This window comes from Amblyomma americanum, chromosome 1, assembly GCF_052857255.1.
Source record: "Amblyomma americanum isolate KBUSLIRL-KWMA chromosome 1, ASM5285725v1, whole genome shotgun sequence".
Taxonomy (NCBI): domain Eukaryota; kingdom Metazoa; phylum Arthropoda; class Arachnida; order Ixodida; family Ixodidae; genus Amblyomma; species Amblyomma americanum.
Genome location: NC_135497.1, coordinates 213762497 through 213768496, shown reverse-complemented (window position 1 = coordinate 213768496; position 6000 = coordinate 213762497). Strand labels below are relative to the sequence as shown.

Below are 6000 nucleotides of genomic sequence, written 5' to 3'. Positions count from 1 at the left end.
ATTTGCAACGCGCGGTACTCCACCTCAGAGCTTTCACCGGTTCCCCGTATCGGACAGCCATCTCACCTAGTTGTCAATGCACGGATGATATGCCCAGCCAACGACAGCTTACCGAACCCGGCCGCTTTGTCTGCGTGCGGCACGCCTTTGCCACCCCGTTGGATGGAGATAGCAGGGGACAGCTTTGACGGCCGACGACAGTATATAAGCAGCAGCCCAACACTGCGAAGAGCATCCACTGCAGACAGCATCCACCGCGAACTACTAGCAGCCCCAGCAGCAAACCTCCAGTCGTCATGAAAACTGTCGTAAGTGAGCTGTTGTGGGGCAGGTTTGTGGGAAAGACTCGGAGACTTGCAAAGCCATGATCCCCCTTACTCTGCAAAACATTCGTGAGACACCAGCGCTCTATTAGAAGGTTTTGAAATGCCTTAAATGCGTGCACGCAAAAGCGGTAGAGGCGAATGCATGAATATTTTTCTCTGAGCTTGGATGTTTCGTAATGAAAAAGGTTTTTGCATGGAGTATAGATGATTTAAGGACTCCTCTGATCCCCCTCTGGAATACATACTAGAGCACAGGTGATGGCATTGCTGCTGCGACTGGTGAAATAACCAAACCAGCAATGTTTTTGTTCAGTACGCTACAGCTGCAAATTTTCTTTCGTAAAGTAAACAAACTTTAAAATATTTGCAATGTCCCTGATTGTCAACGTTTACAACGGAGGCTCTTTCTACTTGATATGGAATATTTCTAACTAGACCAATACAGCCAAGAGAAAGCGGGGAACAATGCAAGTACAACGCTGGCCATTTTAGCACTTGCACAAACAACCCAGGCTTCTCTTGAAAATGTAGACTGCTTTCAGTCGTCATACTAAGAGCAAGCTTACTGTGCATGGGTGTGGAGTTTCAGTGGCGGCTGAGGTTTTGGATATAACAGCTGCGGGTGAAGGGAAAGCCGGAAGCCGCTTGAAAGGAAGCGCCATCATGTGCTGATACCCGAAATTAATTGCAGTTCACCATAGCACTAGTGTTCGGAGAATTTTTTTTTTTCCCGCAGCTTCTCGGCGAGACCTTGAAGTGTTTTGGGAATTATTTAAAACCACGCAGAGTGTCGATTTTCATTTAAGAAGGACGTCGCAAGTGAGGGGAAGATGCTTTTATATTTTCTGCAGAAAAAAAAAGCTAACTGCAGCATGCTCACTGGATTTCAAACTACTCGCTGAACGCTTGCTATAGAATGCAGGATATAAGTAATTGTTTTCACCGCCTTCACTGACATGTCATTAAGAGCATAGTAGAATATTTGAACACGTTCGCGAATAGAAACTTAGATCTTACCCAACTTCGCTTTTTTTTAACGTGATCCCTTCTAAGTGCACTAGGTAGCGGTGATGACAGCTGAAGGCGTTTTCGTTCCTTTGACACCTAAATTTCATTTCCTTTATTAAGCAGAGGAGTTCTCGCGTGTTCATGCGACTACGAGTTCAATCATTGTGACGATCAACGCATAACGAACACCGGGCTCCTATCCTAATCAGAGGGATGAATTCAGTTAAAATTTGTGGCAATTACATGATGTATAAACAAAGCTCCAGATGACCACCTTTAACTACCTAATCTGTAGACCTGTGTTTTAGAACCTTTCACAGTGACTTAAAGCACACTAGACGTGTGCAAAAAACAGAAAGCAGGCCTAATGAAAAGACTGCCTGACTCATTTATTAATTTATGAAGATCTTTACCCACAGCTATTCACGGTGGCTTTAAGATTCGACACATGATGACATTGTTTTTTGGGAAGCGGTTTCAAAGCGTGGGCACCCGCCCGCCAAGCGCTTCACTGTGCGACACTGTGACGCGTCATTTCCAACACATTCGTCAATCGGGCGCGGTTGTGCCTCTTTCCCGCAGGCCCTCCTCGCCACCCTTGCGGCCCTTCTCGTCCTCGCCAGCGCTGGCTACCTCGGAGGCTACGGCGGATACGGCTTGGGCTACGGCGGCGGCTATGGTGGCCTCGGATTCGGTGGATACGGCCGCGGTTACGGCGGTTATGGCGGTTATGGAGGTTATGGAGGCTACGGAGGTTATGGCGGCTACGGAGGTTATGGCGGCTATGGCGGCTACGGAGGTTATGGCGGCTACGGAGGTTATGGCGGCTACGGTCTGGGCTACAAGGGCTGAGGAAGAATGCAGCGTGGTTGAAAGAAGGAAAATGCGTGCGCTTGCTCCGGTGTTGCCATCGCAAAAAATGCCAATGATATCAGTGAAGCTCGAAGACGGGTAATAAAGATGTGAAATAAATCAGCGTCTTTAGTGTGCAATACTTTAAATCACTTACTACCTTGGCGTAAGTGCTGTTTGAGAAAAGCTACAAATGAGCAGGAATCCTGCTTATTCCTAGCTGTATCTGGGTTGTCACAGTTCAGCTACAAAATCTGCCTTCAAACCGACAGTGCGCAATCCGAACGTCCTCCACCCAAACTACTTGTTTTGTGTGAGTACTGTTTTGAGTTGCCAAAATCAAAATATAGATTAACTGAAAGGAGAACTTGGAAAATCATATTTTCTGTCACAAAGGACTGCTCCCTGGAGGTTTTGGAAGAACACGCCCACGATTAACAACACGTGCGCACAGCTTTGTTGATCAACTTTGAACGGTAGGTGCAGTAGCACTGAGAGGTTGCATTCAAAGGGGGTCAGTTCACTTTTTCAAAACAAGGAATGTGGAAAGACAACAAGCAGCGCACAAAGACCTTGTAGTTACATAAATCCAGCTCCGTGTAAATAAATACGCCTAGCGTGAGCTGAGGAAAAGAATAACATTGAAAGGAATAGAGGTCGGCATGAGACAGATTGCTTTAACCTACAACTCTTTAATGGGTGTTGGCGAAGGGAGACAAGAAAGGTCACGTTGGTTTTCAGTGAAGATGAATTCGAATGCATGACACTAGCTGGCTACTAGCGCGCTTACTGGAAGCCGCTAATAAAGTTCCGAAGTGCATTAGTAGGCCGAGCAGATGAGTTGACATGTATTTGTAGATCCTCATCGCGGGCTTCGTACTACTACGTCCACAGTCAGAGCCCGGACGTCCAAGCGAGGCAAGGCAGCGGCTTACGTTTCCCATTCGCCCGCGGATTTTGAGCAAGCGCAAAACATACTCACGCAGGTCCGGGGAGCTGGTGGATGGCGTGGATTCGCAGGCCTTAAATGCGACGCCCAGTCGTGGTCTGTGCAAAAGGCTTCGTGGCACCACAGCAGTCCAAGCGGCACGCTAAACGACGCAGTCGGCCATTTTGATTGTTGGGTTGTACCACGTGGCTCGCTGCAGCGCACGGCATGACGCCAGAGTGCGGGCAGCTGGCATGCACGAGAAGCAGGACGGACGCTGCAAACCGAAGAGCTGAACTCAGTGAAGGCAAGACATGTGTCATCCTCTTCTTTACGCCCTTGTCTTAGGTTCACACTTCGGCTCGGCTCTTGTTTATTGAATAGTGATGAATCAAGAAGCCCAGAAACATCTACTGCTCACTCGAAACTTGATCCCGAGAGGTGGATGAATGTCTGCGACGGAACATTTGTGCAAATTTAGCTTCTGTCCGGACGAGATTGTTCCCATCATAGCGACTGGCGATCCACTGGCGCATTGCACGATGGCCCGTCTCTTGCACACTGGAGTGTGGCGCAGGAACAGCAGGTACAATATAATAGGTTTGCTTCACTAGTGTTCAGCTTGCTTTACATGTACCGTGAGGCAAATAAATATCCTTACAACAATGACACGGCAAATTTTTCCCCTATACATTGTGCCATTGGCGTGTTCATGTGTGCCGGTCTGCCACAGCTTCCTTTGGCGTAAATGAACGCCGGCAAAATTTGACAGCTGTTACTTTTGTCCATATTTACATAATAAAAGTTTCGCACAGTAAAATGGGCCCGGGAACGCTGGCACTGTAATCAGACAAAAAGGTAAAAAGTTAGGCAATATGACCACGTACTGACAGCACGGATAGTAGAAAACTTCTTCACTTTTAGTCTTCCTTACTGAAGTTGGTGGGCTGGTAATCTCTTCTGTGCCGACTCAGAGCACAATTGTGATTAACACAGTGCTACTGTTCTGCAATAATTTTTGCTTTAATTTCTGCGGTAATGCCCTCTTCTTTATTTTATATTGTCCAGAATAAGACTGATCATTGAATGAATCAAACTTTAATGGGGTGTGTTGAGTGAAAACACAGTGCAATAGTTTGTTTGAAACAACAACAATGGAGGAGCAGGCATGTGTGCTGAGTAAGATTTCATTAAAAGAAAAATTACTATACTGCTGTGCAGATGCGTCTTCACTGCCTGTGTTGTACAGCAAACCGCCACAAGAAAAACTGAACAAAGCGCAGTTCTTTTCTACATTTGGCAATGATGGCAATGGTGGTAATGCTGACCTTCCTTGTGAACTTACGAATGCGGCTCACTAGCTTCATTAGTTCAGATAGGCAAACTGTGAGCGAGAGAGTCTATGCCATAGACTAAACAAAAATAAAAGCAAAAACAAAGCGTCTTCAGCCCTTGCCACGAATTAAAAGGAGAAAAGTAAGTCACCTAAGTTGTGAAATATAAGAATTTAAAACTGTCAGCCTTATTATGATGCATTACAGGCAATAAAAGTGATGAAAGAGAAACAAAATTCTAGAAATAGGAGTAGAGCTACGATGGGTGAAATTAGATGCACGCAGTGAGAGTTTTAAGTCCGCCTGGCGAGACTGATCGAATAAAAATATGACTGAATAAAAGCTAACAAAGAAAAAGTTTTGCGACTTGGTTCACAGTCGGCGAAAAAACCCTCTTGCGAGTCGCTGGTCACCAGCCATAAAGAAGAAAAGAAGAGAAACTTTTGGGGTCTTGGCCAGTTGCCGCATATCGTTCGTTATTGAGAGCAGATGAAGTTAGCTGGTTTTAAGGGAAACCGTGGTCTCCTAATCGCGAGCTCTGTAGTCACGAGATACACAAGACTATGACACACAACGCAGTGAAACTACAGGATTACGCAGAACACGAATATCCATACAAGTTTCATTGTCACCAAAAGCACACTATTTAAAAAGGTAATACCGCCTTAAATTTCTTTGTGATAATAAACTGGTCGTTGCAAGGAGTTGGAGGTGATGCTCGTCAGGACAGCTCAGTGGGCACGGCGTTCGGCTGCTGACAACAATGCCTCGGGATCTAAACTCGGCCTCGGCGGCCGCGTTTCGCTGCAGGCGCAATACGAAAACGTCCGCTTGTCCTGTGCGATGTCAGTACTCGCGAAAGAGCCGCAGGGTGTTGAAATACATCCGGAGCCTTTCACTGCGGCGTCTGTCGTAGCCCAAGTGTAGCTCCAATCGGAGCTTTAATGCCCACATGGCACATCAACAGACTACATGGCTTGCCAGACTCTGCAGAAACATGTGAACAAACGGAAACCACACTGAAGACCCTTCTAACCAAAGTTGTTGACGCACTTCCTAACAACACAATTCAGCGTGTCCATCGTCTAGGCACCCTTTCCGCTGAAAACAACAGACCCATAATAGCTAAATTCAGAAATTCAGCAGCTATAAAATTAAAGAAGTAATCTCCATCGCATCGCAGTCACTTCCAAGAATATGAAGTTACAGTAATGAAGATTTCTCGCCCTCCACTCGACTCGCCCGCAGGAAACTTATTGAGTCCGGCAAGAGTCAGCCAGGATCACCCAAATTTTGTCTCCGGTAAAATAAGTTAGTTTTAAACAAAAAATCCTTCATGCACAATTCAACTGCAGACTGTGTCGAAGAAACCGCACCACAAAGCGATCGCATTAAGCATGCATTTGATTCAGCGCCACATGCTACACCCTAGGGGGCCGTGAGGGGCAGTGGTCTTATCTCATCATTTGGCGTATCCATTCTGTAGACTAACATCAGAAGTATCTCAAAAAAGCAAACGACTCTTTCCCCGGCAATCGACACCTGCTCTGCG

At 46.3% G+C, this 6000-nt stretch overlaps 1 long non-coding RNA gene across 1 annotated transcript; it reads left to right on the top strand.

Annotated features, from left to right (window-relative positions):
- Positions 1–230: 230 nt before the first annotated feature.
- Positions 231–2324, top strand: LOC144095020 (uncharacterized). Its single transcript, XR_013306669.1, has 2 exons — positions 231–308; positions 1917–2324. It is a non-coding gene; the product is annotated as an uncharacterized LOC144095020 (long non-coding RNA).
- The last annotated feature ends 3676 nt before the right edge of the window (positions 2325–6000 follow it).